Genomic DNA, 26,081 nt, shown 5'->3' with positions numbered 1-26,081 from the left:
TGCTGGGTGGGGTAAAACATCTTTCGGAGGAATAACAATTCTTGTAGAATAGATAATATAGGTTCTTGTAAACTATAAGTACCTCGGAATGTTGCACTTATTCTTGTTTTTTATTAAAGCTTTACGTAAATAGGGCTGATTCAAAACAAAAAGTCATTGGATCATGCAGTTTTCTTTTATATTTTAATAATTAACTGTGATTTTGCAAAAATATTAGATTGGTTAGCATTTGGGTTGCTTTGGTTAGCTTTTCTTCGTGGAGGGTGTTAAGCCGTGGTTTTTATGTTTTAATAATTAACTGTGATTTTGCAAAAATATTATTAGATTGGTTAGGATTTGGGTTGCTTTGGTTAACTTTTCTTTGTGGAGGGTGTTAAGCTGTGGTTTTCATATTTTAATAATTAACTGTGATTTTGTAAAAATATTATTAGATTTATTATTAGATATGTTAGCATTTTCGACACTTTTAAATGACTTCAAAAGTGATAAAAAGATAATTTTTTATGTATTTATGCTTATAAAAATGGAAAATGAAAATCAAGCATTTCCGCAGGAAATTCTTTATTTTCCTGAGTTTGTAAACGCTTCTAAAAGGCAAAAATATATTTATTTTTTATATAACTGATTTCAGCTATTCTAAAGTTTATTAAATTTACCTTCAGAAAATGGATACAGTTTATTTCCGCAGGAAAATTTTTATTTTCCTCAATTCGTTAATGCTTCTAAAAGGCAAAAATGTATTTATTTTTTATATAACTGATTTCAGCTATTCTAAAGTCTAATAAATTTCCTTAGAAAATGAAAACAGCTTATTATTTCCGCAGGAAAATTTTTGTGTTTATATGTTCAGAAAAATATTAAAAATAAAACGCAAAATGTATTTTTTTACAGCAGATTTCAGTTATTCTAATTATCTACTATTAAAATATTTGACTCATCTCAATAGGTTTTTTTTGGATATTCGCTTTTGAAGAAGACACTAACATTTTTTCGTATTTTTACATTAAAGCCATGTGTTTTCTTTTGGTCTTAGTCAACAGACCTATAAAATAGTAGTTATGATTTATGTAATGTCACTGTCTTTGAAAAATCATATTATTATTGTCTGTTGGGCAGTTACTCTAGCAGATATGGTTTTAAGTCCAAAAGTTGATCTCTACCATGATCAATTAAATCAACAATAGTCGATGCTTCAGAACTTAAAACCATCACTACCAGAGTAAACGTCGATAAACAATAATAATATGCAGGGGTCGATGGGGAAGTGGAAACCGGCCCGGGAAAAACAGGCAACCGGCCCAAATCCACAAAAAACAAAATGACCATAACGAAGAAACATATTTTATTTATTAATATATAAGGATGGGTGTTTTTCGCTCGTGCGAAAAAGCTCTTTTGCGTCGGGTTTAAAAAAAATAAATTGTTTTGATCAAAATTTTCGTAAAGACCAATATTGGGTCGGACATCTGAATTTTTACTACAAAATGGTTCAGTTTTACAGGGTTATACTGCTTTATTTCCATTATCGGTAACGGTAATTTGATCTTGAATAGGCTACGATTTTGAGTCACGATTTCGAGAAACTTTAAGACTTCCTTATTTATTCAGTTCAGCTGACCCAATCCTCTGTGAAATACATCACTTTTAGCTTTTCTTTAGGTATATACTATCTTAGACATTGTAAAAAGAAATTCTCTCTTTTCTGCTACAGCAGCAGCCTCCTCGTGTACACGTGTTTTTAACTGAATGAACCGCGGTCGCCATTAAATGCTAATATGTTGGTGCGCCATAGTTCTTATCACGAAACTTTTCCTCTATACTTTTCTACATTTGGCATCTTGTATGATAATGCCATGACTCAAACGAAAAAAAAAAACTAGGCAATACCTATAGGCAGTGGATATAAATGTGTTCTGATGTATTGCTCTGTTAGTCCCTAATAAGAATATTTGGATTTTCGAGACATATTAATATTTTATTATCTAATCTAGTTTAAACCTTATTTAACTTTTCTTTGCTGTCTCAGTAATTTTTAGCAAATTCATTTTAGCAACATTTTAAACAACAATTTAGACTTAGCTTTTAGTTCTCAGACTTGGCTTTTAGTCCGTCCCCAATTCAAGCCAAGCGTAGATATGTTTTCTCCGTCAACAGCAGAGTTCGCGTCAAATTCGTTTACCTTTTTACAAAGGGGAGCTTGAAAAATATTGCACCGAGGCCCCCAGTTGTCAATCTACGCTATCGTATTCTTAGTATACATTTAGATCGAGACTATTTAAATTTACCTAATGCTATTCATCCTTTTTTTTTGCTGCCGTCAGTCATATTTATTAGTTATTACTAAAAGAATAGTGGGTAAAACTATACAGGGTGAGTCTTAAATAAGCACATTATCCCACGGTATAGTTTCTTAATGTCTGATATTACGGTACTAAAAGAGATGCAAATACCGAAAAATTGAGGTGGCTCACATTTTTTTAAAAATAAATCTTTTATTTAATTTCCAAACTTTAATAACTCGATTGGACTTATTTGAAACTCGATAAAGTGAATATATTGTTGCGGGCCGGTGTGGACTCGACCTAACCTCACAATATGGCCCGCCCTCGGATGACCTTAACATCGCATAGACACCGCAATGATTCATTCGTTCGAGAAGAATCGAGTCCCACTGGAATGGACGAGTACATACGAGAACATTCGAAAACCTTCTCTACGCACCTAACGATCTATGGACAATTCTAGAGTTCTTTACCTGCCGGTATAAAAGCCGGCGGCCGTGGCCTACAGGGGGCAGTTATAAATATACAGTTGACGCGCTAAAATTCAAAATAAATTCTTAGTTATAAATCGTTTGTAAATAGTTCTATAAGCCTTTTATCGTTATTATTTTTGTTCATTAGTGTTAAATAAATAGTGTTTAAATAAATTGTGACTTTCTATCCACACGGAACCGACGAAAAACGTAACAATGTGGTGTCAAGTGTGGCGTGTGTGATAGACTAGTAAAATAAAAAGACAGACAATGGCTCCGAAAAAATTGTTGAAAGACTTGAAAGTGTCGGAATTAAAAAGCGTTCTGGAAGAGAGGAATGCGAAACAGATGGAAAGAAAAGCATTTTGCAAGCTAGACTAAGAGACGTTTTGGTGGAGGAAGGTGAGGATCCTGACACATTTTGCTTTGAGTTGAAGGTGACCTTGACTCGTGCCTACAAAAAATTAGACGACAACTTGAACAATTTGAATAGTAAAATAATTGACTTGGAATTTAATTTAGAAGAGAAAATCAGTGATAAAATTATGGAAAATTCCCAGGATTTAATCAATACATTAGAAGATAAGATCATCGAAAATTCTAAAGATATACAGGCCAGCTTTAATAATAAAATAGTAATTTTGGAAGAAAGTTTTAACAATAAAATAACACAAATTGAGGACGATGTAAATAAAAAAATCGAAATTTTAAAACAAGAAATAGAAAACGCCAATTCACCAAAATGTCAAGAAACATCGGAGGCACCGAAACTAGTCGAAAATAAGTATATCTCAAAGTCAGTTATTAAGCCTCCACAGTTTGACGGAAAAACCGCTTGGGCCAATTATTTTTGCCAGTTTGAGGCCGCTGCGAGAGCGAACGGATGGACAATCGCTGAAAAGGCTACCGCTTTGACTGTCGCACTGCGAGGAGATGCGACTGATATCTTGCAGACATTGTCACCATCGGAACAGGGAGATTATCAGCAATTGGTACGACATTTAGAAATGAGGTACGGCCAGGCTCATTTGGAACATGTCTATCATTCCCAGCTAAAAATCGCATTCAAAAGTCAAATGAGTTCTGCAGGAGTTTGAAGCCGACGTAGCCCGCCTCGTTCGCCTTGCGTACCCTGCTATGCCCGAAAATGTTATGGAGCGCTTAAAAGTACAGGCTTTTATTGATGGTTTACGTGACAACGAGACAAGGCAAACACTTCTTTTAGCTCATCCAACGCATTTGGGAGATGCCCTAGCACGTGCCCTGGAATTTGAGGCCGCGAAAGAATGCTCTAGGTCTCTAGGATTTGTACGGGCTGTTGAGGAGTGTTCCGACGATTCCAAAGTGGAAAGGATTGTGCGGAAAGTACTGGATCAGTATATGAGCAAGAAGGGGGGACCGATTCGCTGTTGGAATTGCGGACAGATGGGAAATCGTTGCAAAGAAGAGAAAGAAGTGAAAGTCTTAAGGACGACCGTGGTTGGTGATACTTGGCAAACCGAAGATCTTGCAAATGACCAAATCAGCGATCCAGAGTTGGGCTTGGTGATTAACTGGAAAAACGCGGACCAGAGACCAACGTGGGGGGAAGTTTGCAGATATTCGCCGAACGTGAAGTCGTACTGGGCCCAGTGGAATTCCTTGGTAATAGATAACGGACTACTTCGCCGTGTGATCGAGAGACCGGAGGGACAAGAAGAGAGAAGACAGATCGTCATTCCAAAGAAGAGGGTCCCAGAAGTCTTGGAGGAAGTTCACAATGGAACCAGCGGAGGACATCTTGATGTTACCAAGACACTTGGCAAGCTGCGTGAACGGTTCTACTGGGTAAACTGCAAAGAAGATGTGAGGGCCTGGTGTAAGAAATGTGACATTTGCGCAGCCATTAATGGGCCACAAAAGCGTGGTAAAGCCCCTATGCGCCAGTACAATGTTGGTAGTCCCTTCGAACGAATAGCGATCGACGTGGCTGGTCCTTTCCCGGAGACGAACGATGGCAACAAATACATTGTGGTAGTAATGGATTACTTCAGCAAATGGGTCGAGGCCTACGCGTTGCCAAATCAAGAAGCGTCCACGATTGCTGATGCCCTTGTTAAAGAATGGATCTGCAGGTTTGGTGTTCCCATGGAGCTTCATTCAGATCAGGGAAGAAACTTTGAGTCCAATCTGTTCCAAGGCGTCTGTGAAGTCCTGAACATCCGCAAGACCAGGACGACTGCTCTACATCCACAATCCGATGGGATGGTTGAACGCATGAACAGAACTATCAACCGTTATCTGGCCAAAGTAGTCTCTGACCACCAAAGAGACTGGGACAAATTTCTTCACCTGTTCCTGTTGGCCTACCGTTCATCCGTCCAAGAATCTACAGGGCAAACTCCAGCCAGCATCGTTATGGGACGGGAAGTGCGCCTACCCTGTGATCTGAAATTTGGTTGCCGACCGGGAGAAGAAGTCGCCGGAGAAGATTATGTCCACACACTACGTCAAAGGATGGACGACATTCATCAGAGAGTCCGCCTAAATATTCAAAGTGCTAGTGACCGAATGAAGGAACACTACGACATTCAAGCTGAGCATGGAGGATACCAACCAGGGAAGTTGGTGTGGCTATATAACCCGCAGAGACGTCGTGGGTTATCTCCGAAGCTACAATCCTCGTGGGAAGGGCCATACGAAGTCATGGATAGAATTAATGACGTCGTATACCGTATCAGAAAATTGCCAAAAGGAAAACCGAGGGTAGTCCATTTCAACCGTTTGAGCCCCTACCAAGGCGAAATAGAAGATCGTGCTGGGACCGTGAGAACCTGCAGCTTTGATCCCCCTGATTCGGAGATGTCCTTTGACGATTTCATGGCCCGATACAACAGCAGTGAGAAGGCTCGCTATGGTGTAACCAAAGAAGATCAACGAGACCTCTTTTCCGTGCCTCCTGATTATTCGCTCGCTCATTGTGTGGCTCGAGATTTGCGGATGTCCAGAGGAATCGCTGCGACGTTCAATGAGAAGTTTGGGCGTGTCGGAGAACTACGCCGACAGGATCCAGAGGTTGGAAGCGTCTTGAGGCTAACCGACAATGCACATGGTCAAGCAAGGCACATCTTCTACCTGGTCACCAAGGAATGGTCCCCGAGTAAGCCGACTTATCTCAATCTATGGAAGACCCTGATTGAACTGAGAGAAGCCCTGCTAAACAACAACATTGCACGATTAGCCATTCCGAAGCTGGCGTGTGGACTCGATGGTTTGAGTTGGCGTACAATCCGGAACATGATTGAAGTCTTGTTCAGATTTACGGGAATCGAGATCCTCGTTTGCTGCTACAACCCAAAGCTGAGATCGGGAGAGAAAACTGTAGACTGCTATTTCTACCAGACTTCGCAATGTACCAGGGGCCAGCTTTGCAAATACCTTCATTCACCGTATACATCTCGGGACGAGCATGTACCTAAGAAGGGGGCAGTGTTGCGGGCCGGTGTGGACTCGACCTAACCTCACAATATGGCCCGCCCTCGGATGACCTTAACATCGCATAGACACCGCAATGATTCATTCGTTCGAGAAGAATCGAGTCCCACTGGAATGGACGAGTACATACGAGAACATTCGAAAACCTTCTCTACGCACCTAACGATCTATGGACAATTCTAGAGTTCTTTACCTGCCGGTATAAAAGCCGGCGGCCGTGGCCTACAGGGGGCAGTTATAAATATACAGTTGACGCGCTAAAATTCAAAATAAATTCTTAGTTATAAATCGTTTGTAAATAGTTCTATAAGCCTTTTATCGTTATTATTTTTGTTCATTAGTGTTAAATAAATAGTGTTTAAATAAATTGTGACTTTCTATCCACACGGAACCGACGAAAAACGTAACAATATTATGTTTATTTTATTGAGATCTACCAGCCCTGAAAATATTTGCACTTACTTATATAGACTCACCTTGTATAATAAAAAAATTTCAAAAATAAAAATTAGTAAATAAAATTTGCAAACCGAACAGATGATTATTAGAATTATAAGTGTCTCAGAGAAAGACATTTTACAATAGTTATTTTACAAATTGGTGTTTATGTTTAAAAGCAACTGACGATTATACTGATGCAAATTGATTAGTTAGTTATGGAGTCACTAAGGATCTTACGTCACTTTAGTTAGAAGATGAAGCATTTAATCTTTGCTAATCCAACCTTTTTTGAGCTCTGATCTGGACCGGCCCACCGGCCCATCTTTCCACCGGCCCAACGGGAGTTTTCCCGTTTTCCCATATGGCCCATCCACCCCTGATAATATGACTTTTCTGTATTTTATAAGTGTGTTGATGAGGACCTAAAATCAATGCTAAAATTGCGTTAAAATCGTTACTGTCTTATTCAAAACAAATATCTCCAATAAAAATAAAGCTATTGAGATGAATCAAAAAACAAACTATCGAGAAAAGACCCTAGATGATAAAATTATTTTTAAATTCCTTGTTTTGTTAACATATTCCACAGGGTGTTTCAAACTTTTTTTCTTTCATCAAAATATCAACATTTTGTTTTTCCTGATATAATTGACAGATGGAAACTTTGGAAAATGAACTGGATCTTTTTTAATTTAGAAAAAGGTACTAAAATTTATATAATTTAGCTACAAATTGCTTAAAAAATTAAAAAAAATCGGCCCAATAAAACAAAATATATTTAACTTAAAAAGTACATCATAATTTTAAGGTGCCTAAAAAACATAAATTTTTAGGTGCCTAAGAGTAGATATAGACTTAAAATAAGAGAGAAGACCTAGGTAAACAGAGGTTATATAGAAATAAATCAGTCCAATGCTAATGGGAAAAGATGGGTCACTAAAATTACAGTGACTCTAGAGGCACACATAGACTAATTAGAAGACAAAAGGACTAAACTCCTGATCTCGAATAACTGAGGGATATGCAAGGGATGCGTTATCACAATTAACTTGAAAATAAATACATAATGGTGGGCAGTGATTAATATCTATGCCCTAAAGTCCATCCAACGCTGAAGAAGTTGTTCTTCAAAATACACACACCGATTTGGTATGTGTATATTTACACAAAGCACAGATGTAGATCTAAAAATCGTGTTGTTTTTTTCTTCTCTATGGTTCCGAGTGGTCTTGAAAGGTTAAAAATGCGGTTGGAGGTTGGTGATAGATTGTACAGCGTGGAGAAAAAGATTTGTTACGTTGAAAATGTTGTAACGGAAAATGATCTATGTTCTTTGTTGTGTCCTCGAAATTGTTTACGTTAGTATGGTACCCTAGGCATAATTTTATCACTGTTAGGAGATCTCCTACATTTGAACTTATATTTTATGATTATTTGTTTATATTTTTATTCCCGTGGCTTATTCTCCTTTCATCTGCTCCTGTTACGGCTGACCAATGTCTATTGTCTAAGTTTCAGAGCTAGTCATGGTTGGTAGTATTAACTCACTGTAGCGAAAAATATTATAGTTGAGGGGTTGGAACTTTTTGTGTTACAACAGCAGAATAAAACACTAATTCACCATAAGACACCATAATACTTTACTTTAGAACTGGGTGCGCGTTTCGCTAACCATGTTAGCATCATCAGCAGATCATTAAGAGTGAAAAAATAAATAAATATAAAAAGCTTGTTATTAAGTTTCTCTTAATTGTCACTAGCCTAAAAACAATATATCAAAATTCAGGCGAATAAGAAATGGACAGCGTTTGTAAAAAATTTAAGGAGCAGACTTACTAAATGCATTTTGTCCATTTTTTAAAGATTTTCAACCCAATCAATGTTGCATTGCAAACTACATACACAAAGTTACAATATTATGTCAGTAACGACGTTCTAAAATTTTATCGGTAGTGGTAGAAGAAAAAAAGAGAGAAATTTAACGTCTAAAGGAGTCAACAGTTTTTTTTTCAATTTTTTCAGATGTCATCAAAACTAGATTTTTCACATGTAGGTGTACTATTTGTTCGGTAAGTTTTTTGCAAAAAGCGTAGCAGTTTTTCTTTGCCAAATTTCGAAAAAATGGGCAAAATGCATCTATAAAGTCTTCATTTATTAAGATTAAAAAACTATTTAGCCAACCCAATAGGATATCTGTTTATATGAAATCAGGATTAAAATCATTTTTATGAAAACAGTGAGTCTGTCATAATTTTTTGTAAATGCTATAATATTTCAAGTTCAAGGTTCAAGTTCTTTTTTTATAATTGAATAATTATCTCAGATAATGATAATATTCCTTTTAATTAAAGAATCGATAATACTTTTTAATTCTTTATAAAATATACTAACTGTTGAAAGATAATATTATAACCTAGGTTAACCACTTACTGGTGCTCATCCAAGAATAAAAACTAGGTGTTTGATAATCACATATAGATAACTTAATAATTAAAATTAAATGCCTTGATAACTAATTAGATAAAAATTAAAAGATCTTTGACAATTGAAGGCAAATGATTGCGAACATCATTATTTTTCCTTCATTTGATAAATTCTTCAAATTTTAACTACGCACAACACTCAAAATCTTCTTTTTTGCCTCTGAAACGGAACGAAGATTCAAGGTGAAAAGTACCTGGGGCTACGGAACGCCTCATTTGCAAAGAATGAAGATGATTCTCGACCTTGAATTTAGACTGGTTCGTAGAGATGGGCTAATCGGAGGTTACAAAATCAAATAAAAAACACACTTGGTTTGTTTCAGTAAATTTTAATGATCAGTCTGAGTACAGACATACATAACAATATATTGAAATTATTAAGTTAGCATGGAGTACTAATGGAAGGAACTCAGTCATATTAAAATCTAGAATGCCACTTTATCTAGAGAAGAAAACATTCGACCAATGTGTATTACCAGTCATAACCTATGCATGCGAAACCTGGACACTTAAAACGGACATTATAAGGAAACTGCAGGTCGCACAACGCTCAATGGAACGAAATAAAATATGCTGGGAATAACCAAGAAAGATCGTCAAAGAATAGAGTGGATACGACAAAAGACCCAGGTAATAGATGTCATCCACAGAATCAAATCCCAGTGGCAATGGGCAGGACATCTTGCATGAAGGACGGACAACAGTTGGACTACAAAAATTACAGCATGGTACCCACGAGCAATTAAGAGGTCTAAAAGAAGACTAAATCTGAGATGGGACCATCCCAACAAGCAAAATTTATTGCTGGAACATTGCCAAAACTGCGCAAAGCTACACCTTGCTTTGTAAAGCAAGGTGTAACATTGCTTTTTTCATTGTAGGGAGGTTTTTGCAAGGTGGCAGGTTAGCAGACCGCCAAATAACATTGCAGTGCAAGGTTGAAAAAAATGTTGATGCCAGTTTATTGAAACCTTGTCACAACCTCGTGAGAAGATTTCACAATATTATTGAAACGTTGTTAATGTAACATTCAAGAAAGTACTAATTTGAGATTTATTAGCAATATTGTTAATTTTACGTCAATACAACATCGGTAAAATTATATTGTACCTATGTTTCAAAACTTATTGTCCATTAAACTTTCTATTTTGTTATAGCTTATTAACTGACTTATTGCCAAAATAATATAGCAAAAAATAGATAATGTTCGCAATAAAAAACCATTTCATTCATCGGAGAGTATACATAGAAATTATTTTTTAATATTTACTTATCAATTAATGAAAAAGTTTTTTTACGAACATTAGCAATTTTATGTTAACAATAATACATCAGTAATAGGTTATAATCAACAGAAACATTAATGGGTATTAAATTGTAAACTTTCAGATAGGTATAATATACGTTTACTAATATTGTATTGACGAACAAACAATATTGATAAAAATATGCATATCTCTATATCCATTGACTTTGAAAAATTAAAAATGATCGGTATAAATATATCCCTACCAAGAAAGTCGAATTTGTCAAACAAATTAAAAAAAAAAACAAATAAAAATTAGAAAGTTATCACTTACTTGTTTCAAAAATATAAGAAATAAGTACTGAGAACTTACTGATCTTTTCGGCTGCTCATTAAATAAGGAATTACACAACTCTGATCTCCGAGTCGAATTTCTAAAAAAAATCTTAAAGTTGGATGTCTGAAATAATACAAAATATATAGGTACAGTATAAACATTATTATATATTTCTTATTCAAAAATACAAAAGGAAAGTATAACATTAAATATATGTACAAGGAAAGGCAAACTTATATTTTAATTGATTTTTTGGATCTTTCATATTTTGTCTTCGCATGTTGAATTCTCTTATTCATGGTTACAAATTCCTCTTCGGTAAAGTTTTGAAATCTATATCCAATCATTTCTAAAGTAGTAAAAATAAAAACGATCAGTTGTAATAAATAAAACAATGAGTAACTTACCTCTTGTGACAGTAATCTTTGAGGCCCCTTTATGTCCTTATTTTAAAAATCTCAAATGATTAAAACATCAATAAAAAAATATTATTGAGAATAATTAATACTGAATATTATTTGTGATTTTATCATTAGATTGATATACTCGTATCCTGGTTTTATCTACTTCAATTTTCAGTTGGCTAAAAGCTAACCTAAGACAAAATTTAGCTTATAAACAAACTAAACAAAATTTGTTATATTTATTCATGGCTAAGCATTATTAAAACACACATGAAAATAAAATTATACTTACATTTACATTCATTAAAATCTCATTCGAAAAGCATAAAACGTGATACCAAAAACGTAAAAAAACAAGTGCGTTAACCTAACCTGACCTAACCTAACTTCTAACTTATACCGTATGATAAAAAAAATGCGTCAGCGATGGCTATGAAAAGAAAATCGCTGTCATTTTATATCTAAAATTATATGGGGAATGTCATCGATATTCATTTCCAAGTCAATTTGCGCGGATCTTTCATTTAAATCTTTGTTGCAATGTTGCAGAAAAAACGTTTTAATCACCATTCAAAAACAATGTTTCTGTAGTAAGGTTTCATCAGTCACGACACAACTATTAGAAATTAACATTACATAGCAAACTGTTTGGGGATTGATTGCAATGTTGCAAATGTAATGTGAGGTTGTTTGCTTGGTGGGAATGATTTTAGGAAATTAGCAAGGATAACTTGGATCCGTATAGCCAACAATGGGACCAACTAGAAAGAGAGTACCTAAATATGTGAGGGAGGCTACACCATAATTGGAAATGATTGAATGATGATGATGATATTGGTATGGACATTGGTGTTTTATTGCTACATATGTAGCTCCGTTATTAATTAATGCTTAATTTATAACTTCAAGAATTCACTTTTCTAAGCTTTTAAGGAGTTGAAGTAATGATACTTCACAACAAGTTCGTTGCGATTCAGTCGTTGAAATCGACTCTCATGCCGATTTCAACGATTGAAGTTTTGAATAAGGATCTAGGTTTCATGACCAAGAACCCATCTCTACTGTTTTGTTTTAATTCAACGTTTTCTAGTTTTCTTGATTTTTAAGCGCGCGTTGTGTAGTGTTTATTCGCGATTTGTGAAAAAGTCGTGTCTAGAATTATGTACCGAAGGTTTCTGATCAATTGTTTCAATTCTTTCGATGACTCATGAATTGTTTAGTTGAAAACGTGCTATACTGCTACAACGGGGTTAAATGACTTAGCTAATTTACATATTTATTTGAATTTTTCAATTTGTTTTTGCAGAAGTATTTGCTTGTAGTCTTTAGGATTTTTGTATGGCGCGGGAATAAAATCACTGAAGCAGAATTATAGTTAGTTAATAAATACTATCTCTATATATCTTTTTCCTTGGTTCCCCACCACATTGCTGTGGCCTGGCACCCAGCACAGTATGACTCCGCCTTGACGCAGCCAGGACAGTGCTTCTCCTGGTACAATGCTCCAACTGTCATCAGGTAATATTTGTTAAAAAAATTAAAGACAATGCCCAGAGAAGTTCATAAAGATATATCTATTTTTTTCAATAACAAGGGGCCGTCCGCGACCTGAGAGGCCTATTGTGTTTGTCCCCTTTCTATATCTGCACCCATTTTCCTATCTCTGTTCCCTGCACTAACTTATGCAGGTACTTGATAGGATGGGAGCATAGTTCTTCCGGTTCTAGCTTAGCTTTCCCAAATAAAAAGTGTCACTTGCGATCCAAAGCCTCGCAGTGACATATTATGTGGTCCGCTGTTTTAAGATCTTTATCACAGGGTCTGCAGCAAAGACTTCCTTGATACAGATTGAGCTTGTTCAGGTAACACTTGACAGCCATGTTTTCTGTCAAAAGGCCTGGTGTAATCCGCACTTTATTCCTGCTAAGCATTAACAGTTCTTTTGCGGTTTTAGACCTAGGTCCTTGGATAAAGGCCTTGTTTTGCCTGTGTCCTTGTCTGTTTCTCCAGTGGATATTCTACTTTTCGCTGATCCAGAAATTTAGGGCATTACGGGCAACATACATTTGCCAGAGCTCCCAGTTCACCTAGGCAGTCCCAGACGAGTTTCGACGATACCTTTGAGCTCATAAGCGCCCCAAAGATATAGCTATTATTTCACAATTACTACTTTCAAGGAAATGTTAATTTGCTGTAATATTAATTTAAAAAAACTAACATTTTAAATGTCAATGCGGGTCAGTCTTTTATGTTCTAAGTTATATTATGCTCAATATTTTAACGTAAAGTGTATGAAATACTCGTAATAGCGTTCTATTTAGCATTAATTACACCGACATATGTAATTATGCCCATATTCGCACCACAGAGCCTGACCCACAAATGTACGAAATGGAAAACGGACGTCATAAACATTTTTATTTACTTAGTTTGTTTGGAATCGGCGTGGTTTAGCATTAAAATTAACTTTTATTATGTTCTCTGGCAACAGAATAATTATATTTTTCATAAGCTTTGGTAGCCTTATCTGTAATAGAGATACACCGAATACCGGATTTGCCGAATACCTAATATTCTAATGTACCGAATTCTCTGGCCTTAAAATGAACTTGAAAAAGACCAAGATAATGAGCAACAATATCCATAACATTACCGTAGACAACGTTATTATTAAAAATGTAGACCATTATATATATTTAGGTCATAAAATCAAGCTGAGTAAGGAGAACCAAAATACGGAGGTCAAACGCAGGATCCATTTGGCATGGGTAGCACTTGGAAATATGAGCGATATTTTCAAAAATAAAAAGGTGCCCATCAACCTAAAGAAAAAGGCTTATGACAGCTGCATTCTACCTGTGCTTACGTATGGCTTAGAGACTATGGCAATTAGCCGAAAAACAGCAGAACAACTACGAGTAGCACAAAGAGCCATGGAAAGAATCATGTTGGGAGTCACCATTAGGGAAAAAATACGAAACACCTACATACGTCAAAAAACAAAATTAATAGATGTTGTTAAAAGATTGGCAAGTCTGAAGTGGCAATGGATAGGACATGTGGCAAAGGCAAAAAGTCATCCTATGGAGACCTAGGGGAACAACAAGAAGTGTGGGCCGACCAAAAAAGAGATGGGTCGATGGCGTCAGTGCAGTGGCGGGAAGACAATGGATAGGATTGGCTAGAGATCGCGAAGCATGGAAAAACCTAGAAGAGGCCTATATCCAACACTGGATGGAACCAGGCTGAGAAAGAAGAATAGACTCGGCAACTATTTGGCCGAGGGTAATAGTGGTGGGGTGTTAAAAATCAAGCTCAGACATAGAGTAATTCGGCTGTCCCAAGGCGAAACACAGCATACGCATTTTTTTTGTGAATATCATTTTTAAGATATATGTATATGTCGCAGGCATATCGAATAACTCGGTGTTTTGCAAAAAGACTAGGCATATTATAAAACGCCGGCGTTTATAACAAAAGAAGATTTTTTTACAAAGGGCCTATCTGTTTTCAGTCGTTTTGCAAAATCCCTAATGAAGACTAGTTTCCTAAATTTATCCAACGACAGTTCTTGAACTTTTCTTTCAAAATTTGAATATAACGGCACAAAAAGTGATAATTCTGTTAAACAGTATGGTTGAGGATGGTTATTATAAAGATCTAAATTCATTTTATTCTAAAAGAAAGCAAAGTTCCACAAAGAAGCAGCCTTGTACACAGAATCTAATTACAGAGTATAATAATTAAATGAGATTTTAATATTAAGGTATTAATATATTTTGTATTTAAAATTATGTTGTTTATAATTAAAATTTATGAAATAGGTTTCAAGTTGTTCTCGTCTAAACATAATAAAATTTTGACATAAATAATTACTGCAAAAAGCAGTAATAATGATTCAGGGGTATAAAATAAATACAAACTTAAGAATAACTTATTAGAATTGTAAAAAATCATTTTTTTTAAATAGACAATTCTTCCTTTAAAAAAATTAACAATTGCAGGTTCCATTCAAACAATACAGTAAAATAAATTTCCATAAAGTACCTAGTTTAATCCTTGCATTAAACAGTTTTTTTTAAATGAAGCTATTCATTTACCCAGCACAAAGCAATTTATTCTTTTCACGTCGTAATTGAAGAGAACCAACAAAAAAATGGATAAACAAACCGACTAGATGTCTGGCTGCCTGTGTTTGTTCTAAAGTTATTTGCAGAACAATTAGAGAGCTGTTAATTTCAAACACTTCCTCTCGTTTTTTATGCGGCCCCTCTGCAATGTAATTAAACGTATTTTTTATGAATTGAAACTGTAAAATTTCAGATATATCTAGCTTCCTTTTAAAGTTTTATTTAGGCAGCATATACTAGTCAGTAGTCAGTCCTTGGATGGATAACTTTAAATGTCCTTTTTGTATTGTTTTGTTGAACAAATGAATGAATTTGAAAAGAATTAATGTTAATGTGAAGAGTTTTTGCATTATTATACAGGGTTATTAAAAAAAATGTAGTTTTAATAAATATATTTACTTCAACAGTAACAACTTTGTCATTTTAGATGGGACATCAGGTATATTATTACATTTTGGAAACTTTTTTATATCTTATAATTTCTATATCTAGTTACCTATATTCGATACCAATTAAACTTTTAGTTGCGTAATCAAGGGTTCGATTTTTAAATTCATTGTTGCCAACCATGAACATATTCGACGCAGGATTGATTAACTGGAATTTAAGTTTCGCGCTAGAGATTCAGGTGGTAGCTCTGCTGTAAAAAATGTCAAGATGCCACATTTATTTATTTATTTCCTGACATTGTCATTCGTTTTGACGCTTTAGTTTTGTATTTGGCTTAAATGAATTGTGATGTGATACTTTAAGCTTAAATGTTTTTACTACCAGACCTTGCAGTTGAACATTGTGCTTTTTAGAACCTTTTTTAGTGCGAAGTGTACAAGATAGCTTAATAGCCGTTCCAAAAAACTCATCGTAACTTTATTAGAGTATTTTGATCGGGAAAGTGATGGTAATAATGCCCCTTTATGTTCCTTAAGTGTTGTTAAGGAGGTGAGTTTTGTTGATGTAAATAATAACGGTTTATATATTTATAATTAATTTATTTTTGTTTTCTAAAATATTTTGACTAAAAGAAAATATTTAAAAGTGGGCAACATTGTGCCGGTCAAGCTTAATTACGTGACTAAAAGTTTATTTGATGTGAACTATATATTTTAAGTCTATTATAATAGCTATAATTGTTTTTTTTTGAAAGATATATACTTATAAATTTGACAAGTTGTCATGACATCGAAGATATCGTTAAAGAATTCGTATTTTGTAAAAATTAAAAAAAAATCATTTTATAGATATATACATAATATCTTTCTTGGAGGTTTAGGAAAGAGTATTTTTATTTATATTCGTTTTATATGCTTTAAATAATGAAAGAAATCCTTTGATAGGTTTAAAGCTATGAACACGTTGATAACACAAATAAAATTAAAAGATCCTCTTTAAGAAACACCGATGAATACTTATCGTTTATTATAATTATTAAAGCGTTGAATAATAATCCATGACCTACAATACAGCACGGCCATATATCTTTTTATCTTTCCATTTCATACCACCGCATATACGTATTAAAGGATTTTAGATATTCACTAGTGACGTCCAGTAATATCGACATATCAAAATATCGATATGTTAAAATCTTCGATATTTCTCTTTATATAATATATTATATATTTAATATCGATAATCGATATCGATATATCGATATTTAATATCAATAATTAAATGACACGAGAACACCAAGAGGCATTCAAATTCGTACATAAACGACTAGTAGATGAATACAGGCATATAAGATTAGGAAATGGTTTCAGATCTCATAGTAACCGTTCGAACTCTTGAATAGAATAAATAGGAGTACGTGTTTATTACATTCGTAAATGTATTTCTTAAGTTAGAACTCATCATACAGTCTCAGGGCTTTGACAAATGCCAGTATCTGAGGCGGTTTTATAGAGGTTAGTTCTCCAATCTCCGATATCAGTCGTACCAATTTTTATGACACGAATGGTTGCGTCTCGGCGCACTCAGTGATGAGGTGTTCTGGTATTTCTCCATTTTCCCCACAGAATCTGTATTCGCCGTTATTTCTTAGCTTTTATCTACTGAAGTGTACAGGGTGGGTCAAATTCGACGCTTTTAAATGGAAACACCCTATTCTATAGGAGATAGACAAAAACTAATATCGGTGTCTGGAGCTCAATTTTTGTCAAAAACATGATGGTGAAAACCGCATATCGATATCTGTTGCCGTTTCGGAGTTACGGGGTGTTTTTCAAAAATATGCATTTTTAACAAATCGCTGTAACTTTTATGCTATGGAAAATTTTATATTTTTATGAAAACATTTCCAAAGCACCTTTTTACGTAGAATTTAGTGGTTTAAGTATAATTTTTTTAAAATTAGTAATTTAAGAATTATCAACAGAAAATTTGATTTTTTATATAGCATACCCTGTATATTTTTAATTTACTGAAAATAATTTAAAATTACCTTTCCAAAAATATAACACACTTGATATTTTGCTCGATTCTTCTTCGAGATATAGAGTATAATAAAAATTCGCCCGCTTTAAATAAGTAGGGTTTGGACGGCACCGGCTGTAATGCAAAAAAATTCTAGCTGTGAGCATCAATTAAAACGAAAATAATATTTGTTATGAGAGATGCAGAATTTTATAACAATTTAAAATATATTTAACCAACATCAACACATTTAAACTATATCTAATAACAATAAAAATAAATAGCAAACCAAGACATGAGATTTTGCTACAGGTGTTCGACATATCGACCGTCTCCTGTTATGGACAGACGGGACCGTTTTTGAACATTTCTCGCGGAATTCATTAACTCAGAGGGGGTGAATATATAATAATAATGCCTAAAATAAATATATAGTAATAAATGTCAATATGCCTGTTGGTCGTTTAAGCTCAAGCGGGAGTTTTTATGAAGAATAACTTTTTTTCATAAACCCACGAATAAAAAAAATCCCTCTTTGGGAGTCAATCCGTGGACACACTGTATATGACAAAAATGGAAATATCGATATTTTTTTAATACACATCTCTATAACTCCCCCGTGCGATACATATATCTGATATGTTTGTGGGGCTTGTTAATAACTCTTAAATTCTGAAATTGACAAGGTAAATTAAATCCACACCTGCGCTCGCCATGTGTGTGATTATCTATTATATACATACGCCGAAAGGGTGATTGATTTAAATAAGCTAAATGACTGGGTATGCATGCCTAAGTGCGCTTATATGCGCATTTCATTAAGCGACAGTTCGAATGCATCGCGCTTGGAATGCCACATACAGGGTGATACAACATCATATAGAACGATTCAAATCAATTTTTAAGCACTCCTTTTCGATGTAATATTTTTGTATTTATGTAATTTATTTTTATTATATTTTTACCTGTGGTTTTCTTCTTCTTCTAGTGCAGATCCATTAATGGATGTTTGCGATAACATTTTCCATTGCTTCTCTGTTCCGGGCGGTGTGTATTAACGACTGAACATCGAGTAGCCCCGTCCACTGTCTGATATTCCTCAGCCAAGACATTTTCTTCTTTCCGATACCCCTTCGGCCTTCGATCTTGCCTTCTATCAACAAATGCAAGAATTGATATTTGGGGTTTCGCATTATGTGTCCCAGGTATGCGGTCTTTTTCTTTTTAATCAATTCAAATAATTCACGCTCTTTGTCAACGCGTCTGAGAACTTCCTCATTTGTCAATCTAGTCGTCCAAGGTATCTTCAGGATTCTGCGATATGGCCCCATCTCAAAAGCCTCCAATTTGTTGATGGTAGCTGCTTTCAATGTCCAACCTTCCATACCATAAAGGAGCACAGATCACACATAACACTTTACGAATCTTAATCTAAGGCTAAGGTCAAAATCAGAACAGACAAGTATTTTTCGAAATCTCAAGAATGCCTGCCGAGCTTGTTCGATGCGACATTTAATTTCCTTGTCTGATGTCCAATTTTCGGAGAGCCAGATGCCCAAGTACTTAAATTTATCTACTCTTTCTATGGGCCTTGAGTTAAATGTTAGGATGGAGTTTATAAACACATCTGGATTTCTGGATATAATCATAAATTTGGTTTTCTTGATGTTGATGTTTAAACCCATTGCTTTGCTCTGTTCTCCTACCTTGTTGACCAGTTGTTGTAGGTCGTGTATATTGTCTGCAATTAAGACCGTATCGTCGGCATAACGAATATTATTAATCCACACTCCATTAACTTTGACCCCCATTTCCACGTCCTCCAGACCTCTTGGAAAATAGCTTCTGAGTATAAATTAAATAGGAGTGGAGACAGCACGCAACCCTGTCGCACCCCCCTTCTAACTTGTATGGGATTGGACATGGTATTGGACAATTTTATTTGTGCTGTTTGGTTCCAGTATAACTTCTCAATGCATTGGATGTCTTTATGATCTATATAAGTCTTTTCAGGAGCTGCATTAATTTGTGGTGCTGTACGCGATCGAATGCCTTTTCGTAGTCTATGAAACACAGGCACACATCCTTTCTCTGATCGTAGCAGTTCTGGACAAGCACCTGTGTTGCAACTATCGCTTCCCTGGTGCCTAACCCTTGTCTGAACCCCATTTGCGAATCGCTTATGTCCCTTTCACATTTTTTGTAAATTCTCTGGTGTATTATTTTCAGAAATATTTTTAGGGTATGGCTCATCAGGCTGATAAGTCTGTGATCTTCACACTTTCTGGCATTGGTCTTCTTAGGCAGGGGTATAAAAGTAGAACTCAAGCACTGTTTGGGGTAGTGACCTGTCTCATATATAATATTGAATACTTTATGTAATGCTATAATGCCTCTTTCATCTAGCAGCTTAAACATTTCTGCAGGAATTTTATCTGGCCCAGCCGCTTTGTTATTTTTCGAATTAAGTATGGCTTTTTCAATCTCATCTTTAGTGATCGATGGGCCGGTTAGTGAGTTATTGATATCAGCTGAGGGTCTTTCATCGTCAAAAAGTTCTTCTATATACTTTTCCCAAACATTGTTCTTTTCTATGCTTTGGTTGTTATTATTGACTGTCACAGTTGATCTCATTTTTTTATATATGCCAGCAGTCTCCTTCAGCTTTTTATGCAGATTAAAATTGTCATGTTGGTTTTGCAGCTGTTCTAATTCTGAACATTCACGTTTAAGCCATTCGTTCTTTGCTATTCTAATCTTTGTTCTTATGAGTCTTTGAATATCTTTGTACATGCCATCTGTTTTGTTCTTGTCGAAAGTACAGACGTTCATCCATTAACAACAATATCTCATCCGTCATCCATCTTTGCTTTTTGTTTTTTGCTTCATATCCTAACCTGTTTTGCATTGAATTTGATACAATGTCCATTATCTTTGTCCAAGATTGTGTTGGTTCTTCTCCCATATTCGGTATTATTGCTTGAATTTGTGTGTTGATTTCGTCACTCATCTACGATTTTACTATTGGATCCCTCATTCTTTCTAACGCCATCCGTCGCTGTGTGGTTGGCTTTCTTTGACACGATAAAGCAATTTTCATTACTACTAATAGCACATGGTCAGAGGGAACATCGGCGCCAGGGTAGGTGCTGGCTCTTTTGATGGTTGAGCTGAACCTTTGGTTAATGAGGATGAAATCTATTTGGTTTGGTATTACATTGTCCGGTCGGTCCGCTGGTATAGAGACGGCGAGAGTGAAGTTGAAACGCCGTATTTGTTATTTTCATGCCATCTTCTTGGCAGAATTGCAGAAGTCGATCGCCCCTTTCGTTCCTTTCTCCAAGACCATAGGAACCAATAATTTCCTCAAATTTACCCTTTCCTACTTTCGCATTGAAGTCACCCATAATTATGTTGACGTCGTGTTTTTTAGTCAATTTGAGCAGTTCTTTGACTTCATCATAGAATCTTTCCACATCATGGTCAGCTTGATTTTATTTGGGTAAATTATCTTAAGAGTCTATTACTGTCGGGTTGCTCTCAGGGGTCGGGTAAATCGGGTGTGTGGCCGAAGGAAATATATATTATATTCCAGAAATCTGCCTAAGGCTTAGCCCGATCCTGTTGTGATAAAAAAGCTCAAATTTCTGTATATGGAATACACACTGCGTTATGTTTTCCCATTCTTTTTTAAGGACAAAGCGAAGTTCATTTAATGAACCGCTTCGCAACCTTTAACTCTACTGCCAAGCATTTCCCAAACGCTTAACATGATGGGCAGTTCATAGTAGTATATGGTTCACAATAATCACCAAAGCTGCCTTGTCATATTGAAAAACAACTTCAAAAATAAACAATAATTGAAAAAATTGCAAATTGTTGGTGGTAAATCCATTTCACTCTTAAAAATTAACCAAGGCATGTATTGACATGATACGAAAAAAAATGTTCAGGAGACATGGTTCTGACAGAAAAAAAATGTTTTAGGAAAATTTGTTCACGAAATTATTGCACAGGGTGTTTTAAATTTAAGGTAAAAAACAAACATTCGCTAAACCCTGTTTAATAAAACCCAATACTAAAGTTTATAAAAAAACAGAGATTAAGAATATTAAGTTAATATATTTATATACAGTTTGTCAAAAAAATCATGAAAAGTGGGGTAAAAATAGAAAAAAATATGATACTAATTATTTTTCGGTTGAGTTTTTTTGCACCTGAGTGTATTTATATGAATTATGAATGTTGGCAAATGGATAATGGATATATGTGAAATTCTCCCTTTTTGAAATAATCTTTAAGCTTTTTAATTCGAGCATTTAAAGATCTAGATGTTTCACCCATACAAAATTTCTCCCATTCACATGGTATGTTCACATCACATTTTTTGTTTGATGTTAAAGCTTCATTTAGTAACCTGACAATTAGTGGAATAAATTAGTGGTTTCAATTAGCGTAGAAGTTTGTTCCTTTAATTTCAATGTAACATTCACAACGTCAAAATTAGTGTAGACATTTTCAATTAGTAGAAAATGTTCTCAAACTTTTGACTTTTTCACTAATTATACTTGAAAATTTGCGAGAAATGTAATTTTGGTCTTTGATTATCTTTCATTAGGAGAAATTGTGGTTAGAAATCAAAAGTTGATTGTTTTATAAGCTAAATATTAAGCTTTCGCTACGGATACCAAGGACGGATACAACTGACTAACGCAGGCTGTTGCTAGGATGTTATATTAATTTTAATTATGTTTTTTAAACATTGTGAATGATCGATCGTCGCGTCGTTCATAAATTTTATATTATTTTTACCTAAAGGGCCGGATACACGTACAAGCTTTACCACGAGCTTACCTGCGCAAACCTGTTTGTATCGGTAACTCGCTGTGTGTAGACGGTAATAGGTAGCACGCACAAACCAACAATTGCGGCCTGCGTAAACGTCGCGCTGCTAAAGATTTTAGTTTGCGCAAATCAGTTTGTGCGGTGATATCATACGTGTAGACGGTATCAGCGAGTTCAAGGTACAGTTTTGTGACTTTTGTGGGTTTTGTGTTATTAGTTATCAACTCTTAGAAAATGTCTGATATTCGTACTTATTCCAATAAGGAGTTTATAACGAATAAGTTTTATTGAAATATATATTGATCGCTGCCATGTCTATAGAAGATAAAATTGAAAGATTATTCCGATAGAAACAGAACAAATGATGCGTAAAAGAAAATGGTTTTCTATTTAAGCCAGTTTTTACTCCACTTCGATCTATATCGTTTATTTTGCTGTGTTTTTTCTTTAACAATAAGCAATAAAAAACAATAATTCGTCACTTGACATTTCCACCAACGGAACCACAAATTCAGAATAGAAATAATGATGAATGTACGCTCTCACTTGCATCGTGTGGACACCACACAGTGTTCCTTCTAGTTTGCGCAAACTATACCGTGCAGGCAAGTCGTTGTCGTGTAGCCGCCGCTTAAGGAAGATTTATATTAAATTTGCGTGGGTGGTACTAGTATATAGTACCACCCTGTATAACTTATGCACATGAGGTACGACGCATTTGCATTTCGGTACACGCCTTCTCTTTTGATCCGCCACCGCCGCATGATTTGTCTATTATTTAGCCGTTTTGTCTTAGGTTATGACTATTTTTAGAATCATTGAAACAGAAAAAAATGGGGTGTATGTAAGAATAACTTACTCTCTTACATTACTAGTCGATTGTGTCATTATTTCTCGATATCGTGACCTAATTTCAGCGGATCGGAGTGTCTCTATTAGAGAATATGATTCACGTAAACATAGAGAAGAATAAAAGTGAAGTAAAGGTTTTAAATACGATGACTAGAAGCATATGTCCATACCAAAGACCTTTTCAAGGTTTTTAGTCCTCACTGCTATGGAGGAAAGAATTATCTAGACAATTAGCATATGGATAAATACTTGTATACGACTTTAATTACTGGAAAGGTAGAATGTTATTATTGTGTGATAGTAAAAAGTAGTACAATAGCGCATAGACAAGTTTTATGTTTAGAATTTTTACTAAATTTAAATATATAAAGGTATATCTTTCTCGATTGTTTGTTTTTTGGTTCATCTCAATAACTTTATTTTTATTGGAGAGATTTACTTTTAAAGAAGACAGTAACGATCTCTACCATGTTAATTAAAGCAACAATACTTGATGTAGAATGAGTTACTTGCCGAACGCTTATTTTGCTACTTTTTTGGACTAGTAAAATGGGCTCTTAAAACTTCTGCTTCACTAACTCCAAACAAACAATATGTCTTTTCAATAACAGTGGCCATATAAGAAATACAATAAACTTTATATCATAGTTACTAGTCATCTTCGAAAGCATAAAACTGCATAAAATATATTTCTTTAATTCTGTTGTTAAACACCTCCACTGCTATCTTTGTGAAGAAGAAAATGACCATTTTTCAGATGGTTATCGACATAAAAAACGATCTTTCTCGTAAAACAGACAAAACGAACAGTAGGAAATTTAATTACACGTCCTTGTTTTTATTATGGTTTCACATGCTCCTTCCTGTGAGTTTTTTTTTTGTTTTGGCTACGTTGAATTGACCCCAAGCTAAAATTTATGTTACGCAAAAGACGACTTCAAGGTAAATCTGAATTCTTAACCTATCTATCCATCTGGTTGGTAGACCTTGTAAATTACGTTGCTTGTTATATAATAATCATATAGTAAACTTTATACGAATACTAGAATAAATTTTAGAAAAATAGTAAAATGTGTTTTTATAATTGAAAAAATCAAACCAAACGAAAAATTGGTCAAGTGCGAGTCGGACTCGCGCACGCAGGATTCCGTACCATTCATTATCTATACAACAAATAGACACTATATTATTATAAACTTTTTTTCCGATTTAGCTAAAATTTTGAATGCACGTATAAGTAATTTTAAAAAAATGAAGAAACACATTACTAAAAATTGTATTAATCAATAATAAATATGTAAAAATAAAAAAAAACATTAAAAAAAGTCGTCTTGACTAGGATTCGAACCTGCCTTACTATGGCTCCAACGTCATAGCAGCGTAAAGTCCTAACGCTTTAACCACGCGGCCACCGAGAACTTGAAACAGTCTATGTAAAATTCTTACTTAAAAGATAATGTTTAGTGAAAGTACTTTTTTATTTATAAACATTTATTTAATTCTGTTTTTAGTATTTATTCTTATAGCGGCAGCATAGATACATTATCTGTAAAAATTACAACTGTCTAGCTATAACGGTTCATAAGATACACCTTTGTGACAGACGGACGGACAGCGAAGTCTTAGGGTTCCCGTTTTTACCCTTTGGGTACGGAACCCTAAAAATAAAATAAAAACTTGATTGCCAAAACTTCATATTTTTAACCAAATCCACTCCTACAAATAGATAGTAATTCTTCCAAACTGACATATACGCCTGCTATTCATTCGATCTTAATTTATCTGACATTTTTATAGTTGGGTCTTATTTAAGCGATTATACGGGTCAAAAAGTTTCTTGCAATCAAACAACAACCGAATTTTATTGTAGCACGTTCGGTTATCGATTGTTTTTCCTTCGTAATGGTCTACTTAATGATTATGTTTAGACTGGCAAAGAAAAGGACATGTTTTTTTTCAATAGATTGACCATTCGAAGGAGTCAAAATGCTGTAATTTGAAGCTTGTAGCTGTTCTTGTAAATGCTATGACTAAAACAAACACTTAATAATCATATTCGTAGATGAGTATAAAAAAAGACTAACTATAGTTCATATCAAATACACTTTTAGTCACTTTTACATATTGTAAGGAAACAAAAATAAATTAATTATAAATATATAAACAGTTATCATTTGCATCAAGAAAAGACACCTTTTTAGCACCATTTATGGGACATATAGGGCCATTACTACCGCTTTCCAGTTTGAAATATTCTAATAAAGTTACGATGAGTTCTTTATGGCTATTAATCTATCTTGTACCACTACGCACTAAAATAAATGCTAAAAGGAACAATGTTCGACTGCAAGGTCTACTAGTAAACATTTTTAAGCTTAATGTATCACAAGAAAATTAATTTAAACTAAAAACTCTTAATACAAAACTAAAGTGTCAAAACGAATGACCATGTCAGGAAATAAATAAATAAATGGGGCAACTTGACATTTTTTACAGCAGAGTTACCACCTGAATCCCCAGCGGGAAATTTAAATTCCAGTTAGTCAGCCCGGCGCCGAATATGTCCATGGTTGGCAATAATTAATTTAAAAATAGCGCCCTCAATTACATAACTAAAAGTTTAATTGGTAGTATACAACCGAACACCTTAAGCGGCCCATACATTATCAAACAAATTGCGCAACGCAGGCTGTTGCGCAACG

At 34.7% G+C, this 26,081-nt stretch overlaps 1 protein-coding gene and 1 long non-coding RNA gene across 3 annotated transcripts in view; one reads left to right on the top strand and one right to left on the bottom strand.

Moving 5' to 3' along the window:
- Positions 1-26,081, top strand: part of LOC115874590 (activating transcription factor 3) — a 128,986-nt gene that overhangs the window by 28,407 nt on the left and 74,498 nt on the right. The gene's annotated exons all lie outside the window — the stretch shown is intronic.
- Positions 11,047-11,496, bottom strand: LOC115874591. The gene is made up of 3 exons (XR_004048860.1): positions 11,433-11,496; positions 11,144-11,179; positions 11,047-11,085 (listed from the first exon to the last, which is right to left on the bottom strand). It is a non-coding gene; the product is annotated as an uncharacterized LOC115874591 (long non-coding RNA).

The sequence above is a fragment of the Sitophilus oryzae genome, unplaced genomic scaffold, assembly GCF_002938485.1.
Source record: "Sitophilus oryzae breed Bouriz unplaced genomic scaffold, Soryzae_2.0 scaffold_1297_pilon_pilon, whole genome shotgun sequence".
NCBI lineage: Eukaryota > Metazoa > Arthropoda > Insecta > Coleoptera > Curculionidae > Sitophilus > Sitophilus oryzae.
The sequence above is the reverse complement of the archived record's forward strand: the minus strand, read 5'-3'. Positions and strand labels throughout refer to the sequence as shown.